This window comes from Hordeum vulgare, chromosome 6H (genome assembly GCF_904849725.1).
Source record: "Hordeum vulgare subsp. vulgare chromosome 6H, MorexV3_pseudomolecules_assembly, whole genome shotgun sequence".
Classification (NCBI taxonomy): Eukaryota; Viridiplantae; Streptophyta; class Magnoliopsida; order Poales; family Poaceae; genus Hordeum; species Hordeum vulgare.
The window spans coordinates 367,442,811-367,470,349 of record NC_058523.1 but is presented as its reverse complement, the minus strand read 5'-3'; positions in this window follow the sequence as shown (position 1 = coordinate 367,470,349).

Sequence of the window (27,539 nt, the reverse complement as noted above, 5' to 3'; positions counted from 1 at the left end):
CCCAACTTAGCCCATCAACATCGCCAAAAGTGGATAAGATATTTAGCATCACGATGTGAAACAATCGTATTTGGAACACCATGCAAGCGAATAATTTCACGAAAGAACAAATCAGCCACATTAGCAGCATCATCACTTTTATGACATGGTATAAACTGTGCCATTTTTGAAAATCTCTCCACGACAACAAATATGCTATCCCTCCCCTTCTTTGTTCGAGGTAAACCTAAAACAAAGTCCATAGATATATCCTCTCAAGGAACACTAGGTACAGGCAAAGGCATATATAAACCATGAGGATTGAGTCATGACTTAGCTTTTTGACATGTCGTGCAGCGAGCAACTAAACGATCAACATCCCGTCGCATCCTTGACCAAAAGAAATGTGTAGCAAGTATGTCTCCGTCTTCTTTACGCCAAAGTGTCCCATCAATCCTCCTCCATGCGCCTCATGTAACAACAAAAGACGAACGTAGCTAGCTGGAATGCATAGCTTGTTAACACGAAACACAAATCCATTATTAATGATGAACTTATTCCATGTTCTCCCTTCTTTACAATTTTCCAACACATCTTTGAAATCAGCATCATGCACATATTGATCTTTGAAGGTCTCCAAACCAAATATTTTAAAGTCAAGTTGTGAAAGCGCAGTATAACGACGAGACAAAGCATCAGCAATAACATTTTCTTTACCCTTCTTGTGTTTAATGACGTACGGGAAAGTCTCAATGAATTCAACTCATTTAGCATGTCTACGGTTCAGTTTTGCTTGACTTTTAATATGTTTCAAAGATTCATGATCAGAATTTATGACAAATTCTTTGGGCCATAAATAATGTTGCCATGTTTCCAAAGTCCTAACAAGAGCATATAATTACTTATCATAAGTAGAATAATTCAGACTAGGCCCACTTAAATTTTCAGAAAAGTATGCAACAGGTTTACCATCTTGTAATAACACACCTCCTAATCCAATTCCAGTAGCATCACATTCAAGCTCGAAGGTCTTATTAAAATCGGGAAGTTGGAGTAAAGGAGCATGTATTAACTTATCTTTCAAAACCATGAAGGCTTCTTCCTGTGCGGTTCCCCAAGAATAAGGCACATCCTTCTTTGTAAGCTCATTGAGAGGTGCAACAATGGTGCTGAAATCTCTCACAAAACGCCTATAAAACCCGACAAGTCCAAGGAAACTCCTCACTTGTGTGACCGTTTTGGGCTGCGGCCAACTCTCAATAGCTTCAATCTTGGCTTTATCAACTTCGATTCCGTGTGGAGTAACAACATAGCCAAGAAAAGATTCTCGGTCTATGCAAAAGGTGCACTTCCCAAGGTTACCAAATAGACGTGTATCACGTAGAGCAGTAAAAACAGCACGCAAATGATCCAAGTGTTCCTCCAAAGATCTACTATAAATGAGTATATCATCAAAGTAGACAACCACAAATCGTCCAATGAAAGCACGTAAAACCTCATTCATTAATCTCATGAAAGTGCTAGGTGCATTAGTCAATCCAAAAGGCATAACTAACCACTCATATAAGCCAAACTTAGTTTTAAATGCCGTTTTCCATTCATCTCCCAATTTCATGCGAATTTGACTACGCAAATCAACTTTGGAGAAAATTGTAGAGCCACTTAATTCATCAAGCATATCAGCTAGCCTAGGAATAGGATGACGATACCGAATAGTAATATTATTAATGCCTCTACAATCAACACACATACGTGATGTACCATCCTTTTTTCGGCACTAGAATAATAGGAACAACACAAGGACTAATAGATTCACGTATATAACCTTTGTTGAGCAGCTCTTGTACTTGACGCATAATCTCTTTCGTCTCCTCTGGATTGGTACAGTATGGTGCATGATGACCCACAAGTATAGTCGATCAATCGTAGTCCTTTCGATAAGTAAGAGTGTCGAACTCAACGAGGAGCAGAAGGATCTGACAAGTTGTTTTCAGCAAGGTAAAGTCTGCAAGCACTGAAATTATCAGTAAAAAGTAGTTGTGTGGTGAGATGATTAGTAGCAAGCAAAAAGTAACAAAATTAACAAAAGTAGCATCTGCGCTTGGAGATGAGATGGTGCTGATGAAGATGTTGATGGTGACGAGTCCCCTCTGATGAGAGGAGTGATGGTGATGACGATGGCAACGATTTCCCCCTCCGGGAGGGAAGTTTCCCCGGCAGGATCGTCCTGCCGGAGCTCTAGATTCGTTCTGCTCAAGTTCCGCCTCGTGGCGGCGGCGAATCCACGAAACAGCCTCCTCCTGATTTTTTTTTCCGGACGAAACCCTTCATATAGCAGAAGAGGGCGCCCGAGGGCCAGCTGGGTGCCCACAAGCCCCCTAGGCGCGGCCAGGGGTGGCCGCGCCTAGCAGGCTTGTGGCCACTTGCTGGCGCCCCTTTGGCACTTCTTCGGCCCAGTAGTTTTTATAATTCCCGAAAAAAATCCTCGTTGATTTTTACGGCGGTTGGAGTTGCGCAGAATAGGTATCTCAAACTTGCTCCATTTGCAGGCCAGAATTCCAGCTCCCGACATTCTCCCTCTTCATATAAACCTTGCAAAATAAGAGAGAAAAGGCATAAGTATTGTACCGTGAAGTGAAATAACAGCGCAAAAAGCGATAAATATCAACATGAAAGCATGATGCAAAATGGACGTATGAGGCGACGATTTCCCCCTCCGGGAGGGAAGTTTCCCCGGCAGGATCGTCCTGCCGGAGCTCTAGATTGGTTCTGCTCAAGTTCCGCCTCGTGGCGGCGGCGAATCCACGAAAAAGCCTCCTCCTGATTTTTTCCGGACGAAACCCTTCATATAGCAGGAGAGGGGGCCAGAGGGCCAGCTGGGTGCCCACAAGCCCCCTAGGCGCGACCAGGGGGTGCCCACGCGTAGCAGGCTTGTGGCCACCTGCTGGCGCCCCTGTGGCACTTCTTCGGCCCAGTATTTTTTATAATTCCCGAAAAAAAACCTCGTTGATTTTTACGGCGTTTGGAGTTGCGCAGAATAGGTATCTCAAACTTGCTCCATTTTTAGGCCAGAATTCCAGCTGTCGGCATTCTCCCTCTTCATATAAACCTTGCAAAATAAGAGAGAAAAGGCATAAGTATTGTACCGTGAAGTGAAATAACAGCCCAAAAAGCGATAAATATCAACATGAAAACATGATGCAAAATGGACGTATCAGTGCACGGTTGGGTAGCGATGCACCGGGAATTAAGTCAATCTGATGCTCAATCCCTCTAATAGGTGGCAATCCCGGTGGTACATCTTGTGGAAAGATGTCAGCGAACTCCTGCAAAATGTTAATGACAGCAGGAGGCAAAGAGGGTGGCATGTCCTCAAATGAAAATAATACCTCTTTGCATACGAAAGCATAGCAAACAGATGTAGTAATATCCAAATCAGTAATATCAGATTTAGTGGCAAGTAAACAACCACTCTTCAGTTTTATTTCAGAGGCAACACTAGATGATGATTTAGTAGGCTTAGTGTGTTGCTCAAATTCCTTTGGTGCAATATGATTTTCACTCTTATGTAGATCTTGTTTTGCTTTACTAGCTCTAGCAATGTCATCTTTCATAATATGTTCAGGAGACATAGGAAGCAAAGTAATATTTTGATCCTTATGAACAAGAGTATACTGATTTGTTCTACCATGGTGTACAGATTTTTTATCAAATTGCCATGGTCTACCAAGTAAAATGGAGCATGCTTGCATGGGTACCACATCACAATCAACAAAATCAGAATATGTAGCAATGCTAAAATGCACACGAACTGTACGTGTTACCTTAACCTTGCCACTGTTGTTCAACCACTCGATATAATAAGGATGAGGATGTGGTTTGGTGGTGAGAGACAACTTCGCCACGATCTCCATGCTAGCTAAGTTGTTGCAACTACCTCCATCTATGATTACGCAAATAGAACGTTCCTTTACCACTCCCTTAGTATGGAACAAGTTGTGCCTCTGATTTTGCTCAGCCTGTGTTACCTGCACACTTAAAACACGTTGAGAAACTAAGCTTTCATACCTGTCAGCATAGTCAGCAGCCATGTATTGTGTCTCTTGTTCAGTATCATCAACACCCCGTTCTTCACTTGCAATAAGAGCTAGGGTCTCCTCGTCATAATCACTGGCAGAGTCATATCCACCATCCTCAGTAATAATCATCACGCGCTTGGATGGTCACTCTCTCGCATAATGACCTCCACCCTTGCAACGACGACAAATAACCTCATGTGTTTGACCTGTGGATGCCATGGATGAAGAAGAGCTATGTGCGGGCCCGGAAGGTGTGCTCTTGGCGAAGGTTGGTGCAGGGGCCTGATTCTGTTTCTCGTGGGTCCAGCGTACTACCTCTGCAGAGTTTCAAGGAAAGTTGGGTGGTGCTGCTTAAACTACGTCATGAGTTTCCACATAAACCAAGTGTGTGTGTGTGTGGTGTTAAAAAGGTGTTGTTATGATCATGATAATCACAATAATATGATCAAGTTCGGTGACTTGACATATAGGGTAAACCGGATGGTTTAGCCCTCATTAATACCTGAGATTATGACAAGTCCGATGACTTGGCATTAGGGTGAACCCAGTATGTTCAACCCTTTACGGGTATGTCAATATCTGTAACCTAATATTCACAAATAATTCTTTAACCTCATGCATATACATGATCATACCACCTCATCGCATTCCACTCAAGATAACTGTCACTGTTATTCTTTACCATTTACGTCATGGGCTGTTTGCGAGTACATTCAAACTACTCATTGGCTTGCCACTGGTTATGTTATTGACCAGACATGGAAGGACCGGAGTTTGGCGATGAGTACGCCGTCGGAGACAGACCTACGATCTAGGACGCTTCCGAGTCAGAATGCCTGTCGATGTAGGCTCGATGTATCCCTTTATTTGGCTTTAGGCCTTGCTCTTGAACCCGACCTTCTGGTCATTTGATGTAATAATTTGGTACTTGGATGTAAGACTCTATTATTCAGTATCTGTGTTCAGTGAACATTGATCCTTGGGGTCAATGGGCACGGCGAACTCGACTTGCTAGTCGGGGTCCCCACAGACAAAGTCTAACCATAACATTAAACTAGTGGATCCAAATCAGCCCCTTACGAAGCAACACATAAACTAGGGTTTAAGCTTCTGTCACTCTAGCAACCCATCATCCACTTACTACTTCCCAATGCCTTCCTCTAGGCCCAAATAATGGTGAAGTGTTATGTAGTCGAAGTTCACATAACACCACTAGGGGAAAAACAACATACAACACATCAAAATACCGAACGAATACCAAATTCACATGACTACTATTAGCATGACTTATCCCATGTCCCCAGGAACAAAAGTAACTACTCACAAAGCATAATCATATTCATGACCAGAGAGGTAATGAGTAGCATCAAGGATCTGAACATAAACTCTTCCACCAAGTAATCCAACTAGCATCAACTACAAAGAGTAATTAACACTACTAGCAACCTTACAAGTACCAATCAGAGTCGCGAGACGGAGATTGGGTACAAGAGATGAACTAGGGTTTCGAGATGAGATGGTGCTGATGAACATGTTGATGGTGACGAGTCCCCTCCGATGAGAGGAGTGTTGGTGACGACGATGGCAATGATGACCCACAAGTATAGGGGATCAATCGTAGTCCTTTCGATAAGTAAGAGTGTCGAACCCAACGAGGAGCAGAAGGCTCTGATAAACGGTTTTCAGCAAGGTAATAACTGCAAGCATTGAAAGTAGCGGTAACAAGTGATGGTGTAGTGAGGTGAAACATAGCAGGTGAAAAGTAACAAGTAACAAGTAGTAGCAACAGTGCAGCAAAGTGGCCCAATCCCTTTTGTAGCAAGGGACAAGCCTGAACAAAGTCTTATAGGAGGAAAAACACTCCCGAGGACACACGGGAATTTCTGTCATGCTAGTTTCATCATGTTCATATGATTCGCGTTTGTTACTTTGATAGTTTGATATGTGGGTGGACCGGCGCTTGGGTACTGCCCTTACTTGGACAAGCATCCCACTTATGATTAACCCCTCTCGCAACCATCCGCAACTACGAAAGAAGAATTAAGGCAACGTCTAACCATAGCATTAAACTAGTGGATCCAAATCAGCCCCTTACAAAGCAACGCATAGACTCGGGTTTAAGCTTCTGTCACTCTAGCAACCCATCATCTACTTACTACTCCCCAATGCCTTCCTCTAGGCCCAAATAATGGTGAAGTGTTATCTAGTCGACATTCACATAACACCACTAGAGGAAAAACAACATACAACACATCAAAATACCGAACGAATACCAAATTCACATGACTATTATTAGCATGACTTATCCCATGTCCTCAGGAACAAAAGTAACTACTCACAAAGCATAATCATATTCATGACCAGAGAGGTAATGAGTAGCATCAAGGATATGAACATAAACTCTTCCACCAAGTAATCCAACTAGCATCAACTGCAAAGAGTAATCAACACTACTAGCAACCTTACAAGTACCAATCGGAGTCGCGAGATGGAGATTGGTTACAAGTGATGAACTAGGGTTTGGAGATGAGATGGTGCTGATGAAGATGTTGATGGAGATGACTCCCCTCCGACGAGACGAGATGGCCACAATTTCCCCCTCCGGGAGGGAACTTTCCCCGGCACGATCGTCCTACCGGAGCTCTAAATTGGTTCTGCTCAAGTTTCGCCTTGTGGCGGCGGAGAATCCATGAAAAAGCTCTGCCTCGATTTTTTTCGGATGAAACCCTTCATATAGCAGAAGAGGGGGGCCAGTGGGCCACCAGGGTGCCCACAAGCCCTATAGCCGCGGCCAGGGGGGTAGGCCACGGCTACCAGGCTTGTGGGCCCCTGGCAGCTCCCTTGTGGCACTTCTTTCGCCCAGTATTTTTTATAAATTCCCAAAAAATTCCATGTTGATTTTCAGGGCATTTGGAGTTACGCGGAATAGAGGACTCAAACTTGCTCCTTTTCCAGTCCAGAATTCCAGCTGCTTGTATTCTCCCTCTTCAAATAAACCTTGCAAAATAAGAGAGAAAAGGCATAGGTATGGTACCACAAGGTATAATAACAGTCCATAAAGCGATAAATATCAACATGAAAGCATGATGCAAAATGGACGTATCAACTCCCCCAAGCTTAGACCTCGCTTGTCCTCAAGCGAAAACCAAGATCCGTAAACATGTCCACATGTTTTGGGATGAAGGTGTCGATAAAACATAATACGGACATGAGGGCATCATGATCACACATAGAACAACAATACATCATAAAGATTCTTATGGGAAAGTAACAAGTCCTTCACAATGCAAAGTATGAGTCAAAAACCTTACCGAGAAGTAGCCAATATCAGTCCATAGTCATTGAAGCAATTGCAATTTATCATAACATCAGAATGAGTCAAATAAGAGCTTGTAAAGCAAATCCACATACTCAATCATCTCTTTAGTTCTCCACAATTATTACAACTCACGTGGTACTCATGGCATCAAAGTTTCAGTTGGACATAGAGAAAGATAGGGGCTTATAATTTTGCCTCCCAACCATTTACCTCAAGGGTAAAGTCAACAATAATAAAGCATAAGTACTCATCTCCAAGTTGGTATATGAATATAGATCTTTCCCTAGCATATGACGTTCACCAAGATGAAGGCGGAATAGGGAATTGGTGTTGATCACCATCACTTTCACAAGGACAAAAGTAAAGGTACAAGATAGGCCCTTCGTAGAGGGAAGCAGAGGTTGTCATGCGCTTTCGAGGTTTGGATGTGTGTCCTCTTAGTGCGGAGGAACGTCACTTTATATTATGCAGTCTTTTGTAAGATCAATTTGATCTCCCTATTACTCAACTCCACTTGACCACTAGACTGAGGATGATAAGGAGATGAAACTCTATGGTTGACATCATACTTAGCGAGCATCTTGCGGAAAACACCATGAATGAAGTGTGAACCGCCATCAGTCATCAGATATCTAGGGACTCCAAATCTTGGGAAAATTACTTATTTAAGCATCTTAATAGAGGTGTGGTGACCATCATTTCTAGTGGGGATAGCTTCTACCCACTTAGTGACGTAATCAACAGCAACTAAGATGTGAGTATACCCATTGGAACTCGGGAAGGGTCCCATATAATCAAAGCCCGAGACATCAAATGGTTCAATGACAAGTGATTAGTTCATAGGCATTTCCTGACGCTTACTGATGTTCCCTATTCTTTGGCATTCGTCACAAGACAAGACAAACTTACGGGCATCCTTGAAGAGAGTGGGCCAATAGAAACCTGATTGCAATACCTTATGAGCAGTTCTATCTCCAGCATGGTGTCCTCCGTAGGCTTCGGAATGACACTTCTGCATGATCTGTCCCTGTTCATGTTCAAGCACACAACGTCTAATAACACCATCTACTCCTTCCTTATAAAGGTGAGGATCATCCCAAAAGTAGTGTCTCAAATTAAAAAAGAATTTCTTCTTTTGCTGGTAGGTGAAACTGGGTGGTATGTATTTGGCTACAATATAGTTTGCATAGTCTGCATACCACGGTGCACTATGTGAAGTGCGGATGACATTTAGTTGCTCATCAGGAAAGCTATCATCAATAGGTAGTGGGTCATCAAGGACATTCTCTAGCCTAGACAAGTTATCTGCTACACGGTTATCAGCACCCTTTTGGTCAACGACGTGCAAATCAAATTCCTGTAGCAGGAGAACCCATCTGATAAGCCTAGGCTTAGCGTCCTTCTTCTCCATGAGGTACTTAATAGCAGCATGATCAGAGTGAATAGTGACTTTGGAGTCAACTATGTAAGATCTGAACTTTTCACATGCAAACACGACTGCTAAAATTTCCTTCTTCGTAGTGGCATAGTTTCTTTGGGCACTGTCTAGAGTTTTACTAGCGTAGTGAATAACATTCAACTTCTTGTCAAGTCTTTGTCCTAGAACAGCACCAACAGCATAATCACTAGCGTCGCACATGATTTCAAAGGGCAAGTTCCAATCAGGTGGTTGAACAATAGGTGCGGTTATCAAGGCCCTCTTAAGTATTTCGAAAGCTTCCTCACAATCCTCGTCAAAAACAAAAGGAACATCCTTCTGAAAGAGGTTGGTAAGAGGCCTAGAAATCTTAGAGAAGTCTTTAATGAACCTTCTATAGAAACCAGCATGACCTAGGAAACTTCGTATACCTCTGATATCTGTGGGGCAAGGCATTTTCTCAATTGCATCAACCTTAGCCTTATCAACTTCAATGCCTTTCTCAGAGATTTTGTGTCCTAAGACGATGCCTTCATTAACCATGAAGTGGCACTTCTCCCAGTTCAAGACGAGGTTGGTATATTTGCATCTCTGTAAGACTCGATCAAGGTTGCTGAGGCAATCGTCAAAGGAAGAACCGTAAACGGGGAAATCATCCATGAAAACCTCAACAATCTTTTCACAAAAGTGAGAGAATATAGCCATCATACATCTTTGAAAGGTGGCGGATGCATTGCATAAGCCAAAAGGCATACGTCTATAAGCAAAGGTGCCGAAAGGGCAGGTGAAAGTGGTTTTCTCCTGATCAGATTGTGCAACAGGTATTTGCGAGAAACCTGAATAACCGTCTAGAAAGTAGAAGTGTGTGTGTTTAGATAGCCTTTCTAGCATTTGGTCGATAAACGGCAAAGGATAATGGTCTTTCCTGGTTGCCTTGTTCAGTTTTCGGAAGTCCATCACCATCCTATAGCCAATAATAATCCTCTGTGGGATTAGTTCATTCTTATCATTAGGAACGACGGTGATACCTCCCTTCTTGGGTACGCAATGCACTGGACTTACCCAATCACTATGAGCAACAGGATAAATGATTCCTGCTTCCACAAGCTTTAATATTTATTTTCTCACGACCTCTTTCATCCTAGGATTTAACCTCCGTTGATGATCAGCGACTGGCTTAGAATCAGGATCGGTTTTAATCTTGTGCTGACATAGAGTGGGACTAATACCCTTAAGATCATCAAGAGTATATCCAATAGCAGTACGGTGCTTCCTCAAATTTTTTAATAACTTCTTCTCTTCGTGATTCAAGAGGTGAGCACTAATAATAACAGGATATATCTCCTTCTCATCAAGATAGGCGTACTTAAGTGTATCTGGTAACTATTTTAGCTCGAACACAGGATCACCCTTTGGTGGGGGAGGATCCCCAAGCAGTTTAACAGGCAGATTATTCTTAAGAATAGGATATTGTTCTAAAACAATTTTATCTATCTCATCTCTTTCATCCATATGCATATCATTTTCATGCTCAAGCAGATATTGCTCTAAAGGATTCGTAGGAGGCACAACAATAGAGGCAAGAGCAATGATTTCATCCCTACCAGACGACTCTTTTTCATGGGGTTGTCTTCCAAACTTGGAGAAGTTAAATTCATGAGACACACCCTCAAAACTAACAGTGATAGTCTGTTTAACGCAATCAATATGAGCATTGACAGTGTTGAGAAAGGGTCTACCAAATATGATGGGACAAAAGCTATCTTGTGGAGTAGCAAGGACGAGGAAATCAGTAGGATACGTCGTCTTACCACAAAGGACTTCTACGTCTCTCACAATTCCCACAGGGCAGATAGTGTCTCTATTAGCTAGCGTAATAGTGACATCAATGGGTTCTAACTCAGCAGGTGCAATCTCATCTTTGATTTCATCATATAGGGACCGGGGTATTGCACTAACACTAGCACCCATATCACATAAACCATGATAACAATGATCTCCTATCTTGATAGAAACAACGGGCAAGCCAACTACAGGTCCGTATTTGTCTTTCGCGTGAGGTTAAGCAATTCTAGCGGAGTCCTCACAGAATTTGATAACATGCCCGTCTATGTCTTCGGCTAAGAGATCTTTGATAATAGCAACACTAGGTTCAACTCTAATTTCCTCAAGGGGTGCAAGTGGTCTAATGTAACCCCTACGTATCACAGTTGGAGCTTTAGAATAATCCTTTTTCCTAGCAGGGTAAGGTGGTTTCTCAGTGTAGGCACAAGGAACAATAGGATCATTATAGGCAATGACTTTCTATTCAACTAGATTGGGTTTAACTATGTTGACTTCTACAGGAGGATGATACTTAAACCACTTCTCTCTGGGAAGATCAATATGAGCAGCAAAAGATTCACATAGAGAAGCTACTATCTCAGAGTCAAGTTCATACTTAGCACTAAAATCTCTAGAAGTGTTTGTTTCAACAAAAGATTTAACGCAATCAAAGTGGAAATTCATACCTGACTCCTTACCTTCTTGAAGCTCCCAATCTTCAGAGTTACGTTTGATTCTTTCCAATAAATTCCACTTGTGGTCAATATCCTTCTTCATAAAAGAACCGGTACAAGAAGTGTCAAGCATGGTACGGTCTTCATGAGAAAGCCGAGCATAAAAGTTTTGAGTGATAATTTCTCTTGAGAGCTCATGATTGGGGCATGAATATAGCATTGATTTAAGTCTCCCCAAGCTTGAGCTATGCTTTCCGTGTCACGAGGCCAAAAGTTATAAATATAATTCCGATCACGATGTACTAAATGCATAGGATAAAAGTTTTGACGAAATTCCAATTTCAACCGATTGTAGTCCCATGATCCAGTATCATCACATAGCCTATACCATGTAAATGCCTTATCCTTCAAAGATAAAGGAAAGACTTTCTTCTTTACCTCATCCTCGGGCAAACATGCAAGCTTAAATAAACCACAAACTTCATCTACATTGATTAGATGCAAGTCTCGATGTGATGATCCATCTCCTGTAAAAGGATTAGCCAGCAGTTTCTCAAGCATACCCGAAGGAATTTCATAAAAGATATTTTCAGTAGGCACCTTAGGTTGAGGAGCAACTCCTCGTGCTTCCGTTCGTGGTGAAGATACCCCGAACAAATTCCTCAAAGGAACAGTTTCCATAGTGACAAGCGACAATAAATTTCAGCACGGTATATAAATGTTTCCTTACCAAATTCCACTTACCAAAGGCGCTTCCCTCCCCGGCAACAGCGCCAGAAAAGAGTCTTGATGACCCAGAAGTATAGGGGATCAATCGTAGTCCTTTCTATAAGTAAGAGTGTCGAACCCAACGAGGAGCAGAAGGCTCTGATAAACGGTTTTCAGCAAGGTAATGACTGCAAGCACTGAAAGTAGCGGTAACAAGTGATGGTGTAGTGAGGTGAAACGTCGCAGGTGAAAAGTAACAAGTAACAAGTAGTAGCAATGGTGCAGCAAAGTGGCCCAATCCCTTTTGTAGCAAGGGACAAGCTTGAACAAAGTCTTATAGGAGGAAAAACGCTCCCGAGGACACACGGGAATTTCTGTCATGCTAGTTTCATCATGTTCATATGATTCGCGTTCGTTACTTTGATAGTTTGATATGTGGGTGGACCGGCGCTTGGGTACTGCCCTTACTTGGACAAGCATCCCACTTATGATTAACCCCTCTCGCAACCATCCGCAACTACGAAAGAAGAATTAAGGCAACGTCTAACCATAGCATTAAACTAGTGGATCCAAATCAGCCCCTTACGAAGCAACGCATAGACTGGGGTTTAAGCTTCTGTCACTCTAGCAACCCATCATCTACTTACTACTCCCCAATGCCTTCCTCTAGGCCCAAATGATGGTGAAGTGTTATGTAGTCGACGTTCACATAACACCACTAGAGGAAAAACAACATGCAACACATCAAAATACCGAACGAATACCAAATTCACGTGACTATTATTAGCATGACTTATCCCATGTCCTAAGGAACAAAAGTAACTACTCACAAAGCATAATCATATTCATGACCAGAGGTAATGAGTAGCATCAAGGATCTGAACATAAGCTCTTCCACCAAGTAATCCAACTAGCATCAACTACAAAGAGTAAACAACACTACTAGCAACCTTACAAGTACCAATCGGAGTCGCGAGACGGAGATTGGTTACAAGTGATGAACTAGGGTTTGGAGATGAGATGGTGCTGATGAAGATGTTGATGGACATGACTCTCCTCCGAGGAGAGGAGTGTTGGTGATGACGATGGCGATGATTTCCCCCTCCGGGAGGGAAGTTTCCCCGGCAGAATCGTCCTGCCGGAGCTCTAGATTGGTTCTGCTCAAGTTCCGCCTCGTGGCGGCGAAGAATCCACGAAAAAGTCCGCCCCAATTTTTTTCCGGATGAAACCCTTCATATAGGAGAAGAGGGGGCCAGTGGGCCACCAGGGTGCCCACAAGCCCTGTAGCCGCGGCCATGGGGGTAGGCCGCGGCTACCGGGCTTGTGGGCCCCTGGCAGCTCCCCTGTGGCACTTCTTTCACCCAGTATTTTTTATAAATTCCCAAAAAAATCCACGTTGATTTTCAGGGCATTTGGAGTTACGCAGAATACAGGACTCAGACTTGCTCCTTTTCCAGTCCAGAATTCCAGCTGCCGGTATTATCCCTCTTCAAATAAACCTTGCAAAATAAGAGAGAAAAGGCATAAGTATGGTACCACAAGGTATAATAACAGTCCATAAAGCGATAAATATCAACATGAAAGCATGATGCAAAATGGACGTATGAGGCGACGATTTCCCCCTCCGGGAGGGAAGTTTCCCCGGCAGGATCGTCCTGCCGGAGCTCTAGATTGGTTCTGCTCAAGTTCCGCCTCGTGGCGGCGGCGAATCCACGAAAAAGCCTCCTCCTGATTTTTTCCGGACGAAACCCTTCATATAGCAGAAGAGGGGGCCAGAGGGCCAGCTGGGTGCCCACAAGCCCCCTAGGCGCGACCAGGGGGGTGCCCACGCGTAGCAGGCTTGTGGCCACCTGCTGGCGCCCCTGTGGCACTTCTTCGGCCCAGTATTTTTTATAATTCCCGAAAAAAAACCTCGTTGATTTTTACGGCGTTTGGAGTTGCGCAGAATAGGTATCTCAAACTTGCTCCATTTTTAGGCCAGAATTCCAGCTGTCGGCATTCTCCCTCTTCATATAAACCTTGCAAAATAAGAGAGAAAAGGCATAAGTATTGTACCGTGAAGTGAAATAACAGCCCAAAAAGCGATAAATATCAACATGAAAACATGATGCAAAATGGACGTATCAGTGCACGGTTGGGTAGCGATGCACCGGGAATTAAGTCAATCTGATGCTCAATCCCTCTAATAGGTGGCAATCCCGGTGGTACATCTTGTGGAAAGATGTCAGCGAACTCCTGCAAAATGTTAATGACAGCAGGAGGCAAAGAGGGTGGCATGTCCTCAAATGAAAATAATACCTCTTTGCATACGAAAGCATAGCAAACAGATGTAGTAATATCCAAATCAGTAATATCAGATTTAGTGGCAAGTAAACAACCACTCTTCAGTTTTATTTCAGAGGCAACACTAGATGATGATTTAGTAGGCTTAGTGTGTTGCTCAAATTCCTTTGGTGCAATATGATTTTCACTCTTATGTAGATCTTGTTTTGCTTTACTAGCTCTAGCAATGTCATCTTTCATAATATGTTCAGGAGACATAGGAAGCAAAGTAATATTTTGATCCTTATGAACAAGAGTATACTGATTTGTTCTACCATGGTGTACAGATTTTTTATCAAATTGCCATGGTCTACCAAGTAAAATGGAGCATGCTTGCATGGGTACCACATCACAATCAACAAAATCAGAATATGTAGCAATGCTAAAATGCACATGAACTGTACGTGTTACCTTAACCTTGCCACTGTTGTTCAACCACTCGATATAATAAGGATGAGGATGTGGTCTGGTGGTGAGAGACAACTTCGCCATGATCTCCATGCTAGCTAAGTTGTTGGAACTACCTCCATCTATGATTACGCAAACAGAACGTTCCTTTACCACTCCCTTAGTATGGAACAAGTTGTGCCTCTGATTTTGCTCAGCCTGTGTTACCTGCACACTTAAAACACGTTGAGAAACTAAGCTTTCATACCTGTCAGCATAGTCAGCAGCCATGTATTGTGTCTCTTGTTCAGTATCATCAACACCCCGTTCTTCACTTGCAATAAGAGCTAGGGTCTCCTCGTCATAATCACTGGCAGAGTCATATCCACCATCCTCAGTAATAATCATCATGCGCTTGGATGGTCACTCTATCGCATAATGACCTCCACCCTTGCAACGACGACAAATAACCTCATGTGTTTGACCTGTGGATGCCATGGATGAAGAAGAGCTATGTGCGGGCCCCGAAGGTGTGCTCTTGGCGAAGGTTGGTGCAGGGGCCTGATTCCTGGTATCTCTGGTTGAATTGGTGGCAGAAGGAGGCGATGCTGATGCAGGAGGACGTGTGGAAGTAGATGTGATTCGTGGCGTCCATGAGGAAGTGCGACCTGTAGAAAAGTTAGTTTTCGCCAAGGCATGTCGATTCTGCACTTCACGTTCAGCTTTGCAAGCAAGATGGAATAAACGAGTGATATTGTTATAATCCTTATATTCTAGAATAGTGTGAATATCTCTATTTAATCCACCCATAAAGCGTGCAAGCATAGCTTCATTGTCCTCAACAATACCACATCTAATCATGCCAGTTTGTAATTCCTGATAATATTATTCTACAGACTTTTTTCCTTGTCTTAAACGCTGCAAGTTTTGAAGTAATTCACGTTGATAATATGGTGGAACCCAACGAGTACGCATACCAGTTTTCAAAGCAGGCCAAGTAGTCGAAATATTAGCATGATGTATTCTACAATATTCAGACCACCAAACAAAAGCAAAACTAGTGAAATAACAAACAGCAGCAGCAACACGTCTATCTTCAGGAAATTGCAAGCATGTAAAACGTTGTTCTGTTTCTAACTCCCAAGTAAGATATATATCAGGAACATATCGACCATGAAAAGTAGGAATATTCAATTTAAGTTTAGGGAGATGGTCATGATCCCGTACCTAAGGGTGTGATGCATCCCTACCGTTGCGATTGTATCCATGTGGACGACCGGCGGCTTGTCGGGGTGGTAGTTGTGCCTGGTGCTGAACTGGAGCAACCTGTCCCTCATCATCATAATCACCATCATAGTCATCATCATACTCCTCATTCTACTCAGCAACAGAAACCTCGATAGTAGCAGCAGTAGGAGGAGCAACAACACCAAAATTCTGCACTTGGTCAACACGCACGCGTCGCGCTCGTAGTCGTTGTTGTGGTTGAAGAGGGACAACAGCTGCAGTTGGTGGTGGTAAACGGGCAAGCACCTCATTAAACTTGGCGTTCATCTTGGTGTCGAATTTCTTCTCCATACCTTCGAGCTTTTCCATGGCCTCTCCAAAGGTGGTCATGAAATCATGTACCTGGTCAGACATCATTTGCTGAAATTTATCATGGAGCTCCCGATTGGTAAGGTTCTCCGAGTCGATCTCCTCGTTGTGTGATCCTGGCATGGTTAGCAGCAATAGGAACATAGAGAATATGAACTTATACACTACTAGGAAGTGGTGGTGGTGGTGGCCGTGTGTCCCAAATCCGTCAAGCATATCTCAGTTTCTTACCAATTCTTACCCAGCAGCAGGTGGCGATCGGCAACAGGTGCAGCAGCTGGGAAAGCTTATAGTATGGTAGCAAGAAGGGTCAGCAATAATCAGTTCAGAGATGCAAAATTGAAAATACGCTCAACGACGGTACCGTGCTGGTCCTAGGCTAGACCGTACTAGAGACATGAGCCTAGAACACCAACGAAGTCACGACGACACGTACTAATCAAGGGAAGAGCCACTCTAATCTTTTTTTGCGCTCTTTTTTTCTGCGCTTTTTTTTCTTCAGGAAATCACTATAATGACGAGTGTCTCAAAACTCTTCCCAAGCATCAAAAACAGGATAAGCACGAAAAAAAATTGACAATTGTTTTTTAATTTCTGGAGCAATTCGGGGCTGCGTCGACCAAAAATTGCGACAAAAATCACTATGATGGTGAGTGTCTCAAAACTCTCTAAAAAGCCTAACAAAACGATAGGGAGAAAAAAAATTCACCCCTCGAAATTTTGGCCTAAAAAGTGCTCTGGAAAGCGTGTCAGACTCTTTTTTCTTCTTCCGAAACCTACTGAGGTAAGGAAACGCGAAACTGAAATCAAACAGATCTCGAAATTAACCTAAAACGAAAAGGTAGTGATGGGTATATGATGGTGGTATATGGCAGCAAGGATAATGGTGGCGTGGTGGTGGTATATGGCAGCAGCGATGATGGTAGCGTGGTGGTGATATATGGCAGCGATGAAAGATGGTGCGGTGGCGGCGTGATAACCTCTGAACAGAACTCAAAACTCTAAAGGACTAGACACTAAGACCAGCAAATCGACATGACGATGTAACCGCAATTTCAACTAAGCAAACTACTAAAAAGACTATGCAAAGGCTCAGATTGGTTCGGATATGATGATCTAACCCTAATTTTTTATGGCTTTTTCGTGGACGATAGGTATGAAGAACACATGCGATCTAACTACGAAAAACTGGTAGAATCTCACCGAGCAACCTGGAAATCTGATACCACTTGATAGAGGCGAAGTTGTCCCTTTCTTTCGATGAGATCGTGGGTATCGTTTTGGTAGAGTCCACTCTGACGATCCGACTACGAACGTGTGAGGATGTCGCGCCTTATAAATTGCTAAACCAACTACGAGAGGTTATTGACCACGCCGGAGCACGATCAACCTGACCATGAAGGTTTGTTTCCTGCACGCAAACGAAGGACAATCAAAACTAAGATGCAATCAAGATATTGTGAATATAAGAGGAAATCTTTATTGATGAAGGTGGGGTTCTGTGACGCCTTTGTGTGGTCATAGAGCACAAACGAAGAACGTGAAGTTGCAGCTATGGCAAACTTGTAATCTAAACAAAACCCAAGTCAAAACGGTGCCCTAAGGGTTGTATATATGAGGGAACAGAGAGGCAATTTCGTGACCCTTGGAGGAGGGGTCCAAAAACAGCCCTAAACTCGGTTTCCCCACACATACGGACTCTAAAAATAGCCTATATTATGGTATTTCGAAATTACATGGGACTGGCCCAAAAATAAGGTGGTGCAACACCTATAATAGCCTATGGACGAAATTTATAAAGTGGCGTCTTGAATATTTCGTCCAAACCCTTCATGCTCTCCTTATGGTGGTTTTATAGTGCGAAAATCACCAGTGGAAGCTCCATTGTTCTCTCCCGCGCGTGCACCTTCTTCTCCATGCTTGATCCCGCTCCAACGGATATCCTTCTTGTCCATGCTAGGTCCTTCATTGATGAGCACAACAAAAGTATCTAACTTAGGCAGCATCATATGTTCATGAACATTAGAAGTATTCCCAAGAAACGGAAGTACCTGGTAATTCAATTGGCGTGCACAAGCTCTAGTAACTGGTCCAGTATGTATAGCAGCTATGGTTGTGGGTGTAACAATGGTGTTGATGTCCTCAACAATGGGACCCTATTGAAATGGACTTTGTTACTGGTTTTCCCAAATCTCAGAAAGATAATGATGTTATTCTTGTCGTCATTTAGTGACTGTCGAAGTTTGCACATTTTCTGGTCGTCAAAGAAACAATTAATGCTAGTCAACTGGCACATCTTTATATGTCAAGAATTGTTTCACTTCACGGTATTCCGTTGGTAATGAGCTCGGACCATGGCAGCTTGTTCACTTCAAAATTCTGGGAAAGTTTTCAGAAGGCTATGGGGACTCATCTGTCCTTCAGCACCGCATTTCACTCTCAATCCCAGGGACAAGTTGAACGAGTCAACCAAATTCTCGAGGACATCCTTCAAGCTTGTGTCATTTCTTTCGGTAAGAAATGGGAGGAATCTCTCCCGTATGCCGAGTTCTCATACAACAATAGCTATCAAGCTAGTATCAAGATGGCCCCTTTCACGGTATTGTATGGACAAAGGTGTCGAACTCCTCTGAATTGGTCAAAAACTGGGGAACGATCACTCTTCGATCTGGATATTATCCAACATGCCGAAGATTAAGTCCGCATTATTCATGAGAATGTCAAGGCTGCTCAGTCTCGTCAGAAGAGTCAGTATGACCGTCATCATCAAGATATGGTCTATCAACCTGGCGAAAAGGCTTATCTTCGTGTCACTCTAATGAGAGGTGCACACCGTTTTGGGATCAAGGGCAAGTTAGCTCCTCGCTATATTGGTCCTTTCACTGTTCTTGAAAGTCCTGGAAGAGTAGCTTATCAATTGGAACTACCGACGAACCTTTCTCAGGTTCACGATGTCTTACATGTGTCTCAGCTCCGTGCCTCCTTCAAGGATCCTATTCGAGTAGTGGATCATGATATGCTTGAGCTGCAAAAATACCTCTCTTATAAAGAACATCTGGTCCGCATTCTTCACCAGGCTCAACATCAGACTCGTCGCAAAGTCACCAAGTTCCTTAAAGTGCAGTGGTCAAATCATTCTGAAGATGAAGCCACTTGGGAACGCGAGGATCATCTTCGTGATGAATACCCTGAGCTCTTTCCTTCTACCTCTTAATTCTCGGGACGAGAATTCTTATCAGTAGGGGAGAGTTGTGACATCCTCAAATTTTGCTATAGTGATCATTGTAATTAAGCTACATTGATGACCGTGATCAGCAACAAATCATTTTGCTAAATTGGATATGATCAAGTTGAGATTCATATCTCATTTCAATTTCCACTTCAAAGGATCATAAATTTTATCGAGATAAAATAAAGTTGCAAACAACCAATTAAAAATGTTGCACAATGGTGAAAAATCACAAAACAAATGGTGTTGGGGAAAACACCACCACCTTGATGTTGGTGTGGACCCCACCATCAAAACAGAGTCACTTCTGCATTTAAAAGTGTGTTAAATTCCATCGAAAAATCCAAACAGATTCCAATGGACCGAGTTATTTTTGTGGTCATTCAAATATTGTAAGATATTTGTTGGGCCATGTCACATATTTTGCTATAGGGAATTGTTGTTGAAATTAAATAAAACAAAATGATAAAGAAATAAAGGAAAAAGAGAAAAGAAAAACCCCACTCACCCCTGCTGGGTCGGCCCGAGCCAGCCCACCCAAAGTGCCCACCTAACCAGGGGGTATTTAACCCCCCATCTAACCCTACCCCCACAGCCTCACTTCCACTCCACCCCACGCCGCCACCCCACCCACGAGGGGAAAGCCCCCTCGTCCCCTGTCCCTGTCGCCCCCCTCCTCTCATTCCCATGTCGCCCCTCCCCATCGCTGGCTCCCCTTCCTCGCGCCCCCATGTTCCCCTCGTTTCCTCTCCCCGAGCGAGTCAGCCACCACCGGCCGAGCCCCACCCCGCCGGCAGCCTCCGCTCCGGCCATCTCCAGCCTTCACCGAGCCCCTGCTCCCTCCAGACCATCCCCTCGCCCCTGGAGCTCCCCGCTGACCGCCTCCTCGCCGGCCTCCGGCGCCCCCAGCTGCCGCCGCTTCCTCTCCCCACTATCGTCGGCCGCCGCACCTCCCCACGCCCACTGCCCTCCTCTATTGGTCAATGTCAGCCTTCCGAGGCTCCCCCCTCTCCCTCTCCCCCTGCTCTAGCCTCGCCGCGCCTACCATTCGCCCCGCGCCGCCCCCGCGTCACGGACCCCTTCCCATCACCGTTGCGGCCTCGCCTCCCCGCGCCCCTGTTGCCCTGCTCGTCGCACGTGGTGGCCTCAGCCACAATGGCCTCCCATGCCACCTCCTATAACATGGGGGATTACCCCCCCCCCCTTTTTGGATTAATTGTTCTGGGCATTTTGCCCTTTTTACTAAAACTGACAATGGGGGCCCAGGACCCCCCCTCTAAACGTTAAAAAATGATAATAACAAAATAATAATTATTATTCAAAATAGATAATTAATTATTTATATTAAGTAATTAATCAGTTAATTAATTAAATAGATAATTGAATATCAATTAGACTAGTTAATTACTCTCTTAATTAGTTTATAATTTTTTTGGATCAAATAGAAAAATTAAGTAAAAGTTCTTAATTAATTCTGCTAATTAATTAACCTAAGCAATATGACACGTGGGTCCCACCCCACTAAATAACCTGATTAGTATTAATAAAATCTTAATTAATAAATGTGCCTATGACACATGGGACCCACTCGTGAGTTTGACCAGTCAAACATTGTTGACTGCTGATATAAGCATGACATCATGCTGATGTCATAATTGCCTTTAATTGAATTATTTTAATCAGTTTTAATTTCTGAATTTTATTAAATCTTTGAAAATTAATATAAAATAAACCGTAGCTCACATGAAAATATTTTCAACATGAAAGTTGATCAGCAAAACGAGACGAACCGGATATGCTATCCGTTCGTTTGTCACGCGGACCTAGCATACCAAACATGGAACTTTTCCATCGTTTTCCGTCTGACCGGTAGTAGCCACAGACCCGGGGAAATACCATCTAATATTTTTTCCTATCCGTCTATGACGGATAACACTGCATTAGCTCATGCCTAGCCTGCATTTTGCCATGTCATGCTTAGTGTTGCATTTGTGCTTTGTATTTGTTGTTTCTCCCCCCCCCCCCTCTTCTTACTGGTAGACCGTGCGACTGACGCTGCTGTCGGGTACATCTACCCTCGTGACGACCAGCCCTTTTCCGCACAACAACAAGGCAAGCAAACTCCCCCTTGATCATTCCTATATCGCCCATTTCTTTCTTCCTCATGCTTCCATTAGAATTTTGCTACTCTTGTAGTTAGCTCCTATATCTAATGCATAGCCTGTTTTTGATGAACTCCTAATTTTAGTGCCGCACTTTAAACTGCTTGGTATAGGTGGAGCGGTCTTCCCCTCTGACCCCTTAGTCCAGTTGCCCCGCTTTATTGTCGAGTCTCGATCCCTGATCGACGAGCCAAGACCCGACACAACACTTACACCCCCCTTAGTTGTGTGGCACTGTAGAGCTACTACGGTACCGAGGGTGACACCTCGCGAAGTACTCAGGATGATATCTTTGTAGTACAGCTAGTCGGTCGTGGTTATCGAGGGTGATTCCTCCTTCACCACTCCCAACGATGACTCTGTCGTGGAACCCCTCAAGTGTGAGACCCTCGAGGGTAATTCCTCTAAGTCCACCTTGGCGGTTACATCGTTCGGAATCCAACAAGGGTGATACCTCGGATTCCCCCTGGTGTTACAACCACACAGTTACTTGACCATGTTACTGGGAACATTGATGTATAAATGTTAGGCGGGTGGATTCCCGGGTGGATGTGCCGATGAGTTAATTAAAATGTTAATAGATTTGGGTATTTGATCTCGTTTGGTCGGAGACCTTTTTGCACTAACCGGCTACGCGGGATAAGTTATGGGTACTCGGCGTCGTGGTATCAGCCGAAGCTCTTCAGACATCAGCAACGGAGTGGCGCGCGCCCGAGTGGTCCCGAGATGCATCACACTTGTATTAAGGGGTGCTAGGATTGACTTAAGCCGCCCGAGCATCATGCAGGAGCACAGAGAGCAAGTGGGCCCATGAACCCTTTGTGCTTAGGAGTTAGACCGGCGGGCTGGCCTCTTTGTTGAGCTTAGGTGGGGTTGCGACGTGTCGATATTCCGAGGCCGGGCATGACCCAGAAAAGTGTGTCTGGCCAGAGTGTTATCGAGTGTGACGGGAAACTTGGTGCACCCCTGCAGGGATGAAAATTAACTATTCGGATAGCCGTGTCCACGGTTACAGGACGACTTGGAGTTGTGTCCTGATCTTATACAACTACAGTTGTTACTTAACTGGAATAGTTGCTTCGGGATTTCTTCCTCTCAGGGAGTCGAGGGAGAATCTCTGGGTGTGACCTCATATTAATATTGGTGCAACAATATGACTTTTATTTGTGTTACATGTTCTACTCTCGTCTATTGCTGCAAGACCCCTGAAGATGCTAGTCATCGATAGGACTAGGCCTTCCCTCTCTATTCTTGCATTGTTGCAGTCAGTCCACATAAAACCCCTTCCTTTGATACCGATGCATACTTAGCATAGTTCTGATGTAAGTCTTGCGAGTACTTTGGATGAGTACTCACCGTTGCTTTGCTCCCCCTTTGCTCCCCTTGTTCCGTTGCTGCGACCAGATGATGGAGCCCAGGAGATGGAGTATCCCGCCGACGACGACTGCTACCCCGACGGTGCCTGCTCCTATGTGGAGGCCGCTGAAGACGAGGAGTAGTTAGGAGGTTCCCAGGCAGGAGGCCTCGCCTCGTTCGATTGTTGTATCTTTTGTGCTAGCCTTCTCTAAGGCACCCCATGTGTAATGTCTATACTCATATATTTGTTGCTTCCGCTGACTCGTGTGTTTATCGAGCTTCTGTATTCTAGCCTTCGGGGCCCCTGGCTTGTAATATGAAGCTTGTATGTTTTATTTGTGTCTAGATTTGTGTTGTGATATCTTCCCGTGAGTCCTTGAGCTTGGTCGTACGCATTTTCGTGTATGATTAGCGTATGATCAAATCGAGGGTGTCACACCACCATACCTACCTATGGATTGAATAAGATCTTTCAAGTAAGTTGTCATCGGTGCAAGCAATAAAAAATGCTCTTTAAATATGTTTGGTTTATTAGTGCGAGGAGAATAAACTTTATACGAACTTGTGATATAGAAGAAATAAAAGCGACGGACTGCATAGTAAAGGTCTTTATCACAAGGGGCAACATAAAGTGATGTTATTTTGCATTAAGGGATTGCACATCCAACTATAAAAGTGCATGAAAACCTCTGGTCCCCTCTACGAAGGGCCTATGTGTTACCTTTACTTTTTTATTACTTACCTTTATGTAAGAGTCGTGGTGATCTTCACCATTTCCTTTATTTCGCCTTTATATTTTGGCAAACATCATGTGTTGGGAATGATCTAGACAAATACAACCACTCGGATGTGGGTGATCATGAGTTATTATTGTTTACATTACCCTTGTGGTAAATAGTTGGGAGGCAAAACTATAAGCCCTATCTTTCTCTGTGTCCGATTGAAGCTTGACCTCATATGTACCGCGTGAGTGTTAGCAATTATGAAAGACCATAAGATGATTGAGTATGTGGATTTGCCTTACAAGCTGTTATATTGACTCTTTCCTACGTTGCGATAAATTGGAATTGCTTCAATGACTGAAATCATAGTTTGTTAGTTCTCAGTAGAGTTCTTGATTCATATTTTACCTTGTGAATGAATTGTTACTCTAGCATAAGATATTATATGTCAATATGTGTTGTTGTTCTAATGATAACCATGACGCCTTCATGACCGTATTTTATTTTATCGACACCTCTATCTCTAAACATGTGGGCATATTTATTGATCTCGACTTTCGCTTGAGGACAAGCGAGGTCTAAGCTTGAGGGAGTTGATACGTCCATCTTGCATCATTCTTGTATATCTATATTTATTGCATTATGGGTTGTTAATACACATTATGGTACAATACTTATGCCTTTTCTCTCTTATTTTACAAGATTTACATGAAGAGGGAGAATGTCGACAGTTGGAATTCTGGACTGGAAAAGGAGCAAATCTTAGAGACCTATTCTACACAGCTCCAAAAGTCCTGAAAAGTTATGGATAATTGTTTTGGAATATATAAAAAATAATGGGCAAAAGAAATACCGGAGGGGACCTAGGAGGAGGTCACAAGCCAGGGGGTGCGACCTACCCCCCTAGCGGTGCCCTACAGTCCTGTGGGCCCCCCGGCAGGCCTCCGATGCCCATCTTCTGCTATATGAAGGGTTTTGACCTAGAAAAAAAATCATATCAGACCTTTCCGGACGAGGCACCGCCGTCTCGAGGCGGAACTTCGACAGAACCAATCTAGAGCTCCGGCGGAGCTATTCCACCAGGCAAACTTCCCTCCCGGAGGGGGTAATCGAAGCCATCGTCATCACCAACGATCCTCTCATCGAGAGGGGGTCAATCTCCATCAACATCTTCATCAGCACCATCTCCTCTCCAAAATGTAGTTCATCTCTTGTATACGATCTTTGTCTCAAACCTCAGATTGGTACCTGTGGGTTGCTAGTAGTGTTGATTACTCCTTGTAGTTGATGCTAGTTGGTTTATTTGTGGAAGATTATATGTTCAGATCCTTAATGATTATTAATACTCCTCTGATCATGAATATGAATATGCTTTGTGAGTAGTTATGTTTGTTCCTGAGGACATAGGATAAGTCTCGTTATAAGTAATCATGTGAATTTGGTATTCGTTCGATATTTTGATAAGATATATGTTGTCTCTCCTCTAGTGGTGTCATGTGAACGTCGACTACACGACACATCACCATTATTTGGGCCTAGAGGAAGGCATTGGAAAGTAATAAGTATATGATGGGTTGCTAGAGTGACAGAATCTTAAACCGTAGTTTATGCGTTGCTTCGTAAGGGGCTGATTTGGATCCATATGTTTAATGCTATGGTTAGATTTATCTTAATTCTTCTTTCGTAGTTGCGGATTCTTGCGAGAGAGGTTAATCATAAGTGGGAGGTTTGTCAAAGTAAGGGCATCACCCAAGCTCCGGTCCACCCACGTATCAAATTATCAAAGTAACAAACGTGAATCATATGAGCATGATGAAAACTAGCTTGACATGAATTCCCATGTGTCCTCGGGAGCGCTTTTCTTTATATAAGAGTTTTTCCATGCTTGTCCTTTGCTACAAAAAGGATTGGGCCACCTTGCTGCACCATTGTTACATTTCTTACTTGCTACTCGTTACGAATTACCTTATCACAAAACTATCTGTTACCAATAATTTCAATGCTTGCAGAGAATACCTTAGTGAAAACCGATTGTCATTTCCTTCTGGTCCTCGTTGGGTTCGACACTATTACTTATCGAAAGGACTAGGATAGATCCTCTATACTTGTGGGTCATCAGGTTAGTCCCAAAAATAATATAAAATAACATATTAATGCATATAAAACATCCAAAACAAATAATATAATATCATGGAACAATCAAAAATTGTAGATACGTTGGAGACATATCATTGGGTACACAAGAGATTTCTTGTATTTGATTGCAGGGTTTCTTGAGAGAGACCATCTTCATCCTACACCTCCCACGGATTGATAAACCTTAGGTCATCCACTTGAGTGAAAATTGCTACTGTCCAACAAAACTCTGCGCTTGGAGGCCCAACAGAGACTACAAGATTAAAGTTGCGTGGTAGACATCACCCATACCAATATGCTCACATGTTCTTATTGGGTGATGGAGGTGATGATGTAGTAGGTTTGTTCTTTAGGAGAAATTCCAGATTATTAATTATCCTCTGCAGAGCACGATTCTGCTCTTCTAGAAAGATGACTTCATTAGTGAGAGTTGTATTTTGCACACGGATAGATTCCATGGCATTCAGTGCATCAATTCCAGGTAAGGAAATATCACCAGAAAGAATTAATGGTGAATCTCCCTTATTAGAGAGTACCGAGTGAGGATTTGTATAGTCTTCTTTGGATCCTTTAGGTCCCTCCTGGTTCCTCTCCATGGCCTCTTCGAAGACCTCCAGCGCATCTTCATCCCCAGAAGACAACTCGTAGTAAAACTCGTTGCCCGGTGAAGGTCGGAATATGCGATGTTTCTTGTGCAGGGTCGGTGGAGCCATGGATTTCTCACCAAGATATGCAAACCCTGACGACAAAACAACTTGAAACAAGAACAAAGGAGAAACTCGCGATGCGATGGTCAAAACAGATGGGAGTATATATAACAAATTTTTCTCGGTCTGAATACGTGTCCAGGAAGGAAACAAAGTCCGAGAGGCACACAAGGACCCCATAAGCTATCAGGGCATGCCCGGGGGGCGCCCTGTTGGCTTGTGCCTCCCTCGTGCGTCCCCATGACTCTTTTTTTTTTCTAAAATACCAAAACAAAATATTTTTTTGGAATTTTTGGAGTCGGTTTACTTAGGTATCACATACCTATTCCTTTTCAGCTTTTTGGGGCATTCTGAAAGGTCTCTTTTATGTGTTCTTCCTGAGTCATAACTTGAATAATATTAGTTTCAACACTGACAGGCGTACCTGAGATATAGTGTTTAATTCTTCGCCGACTTACCACTCTCGGATTTTTGCCTTCGAAGTTGTTAATCTTTATAGCACCGGAGCAATAGACCTCCTCAATAACATAACAACCTTCCCATTTGGAGAGAAGCTTACCTTTAAAAAATCTGAAACGAGAATTATACAAAAGAACTAGGTCTCCCACATTGAATTCTCGTTTTTTTGATTCTTTTGTCATGCCATCTTTTAAAAAAATTCCTTAACCAACTTGGAATTTTCATAAGCTTGTGTCCTCCATTCGTCTAATGAACTAATGTCAAATAACCTATTTTCATCGGCAGGTTTAAAGTCATAGTTAAATTCTTTAATTTCCCAATAAGCTTTATGTTCTAACTTAAGAGGTAAATGACACGCTTTCCCATATACCATTTTATAAGGGGACATTCCCATGGGTTTTTTATTAGCAGTTCTATAAGCCCATAAAGCATCATCAAGTTTTTAGACCAATTCTTTCTAGAC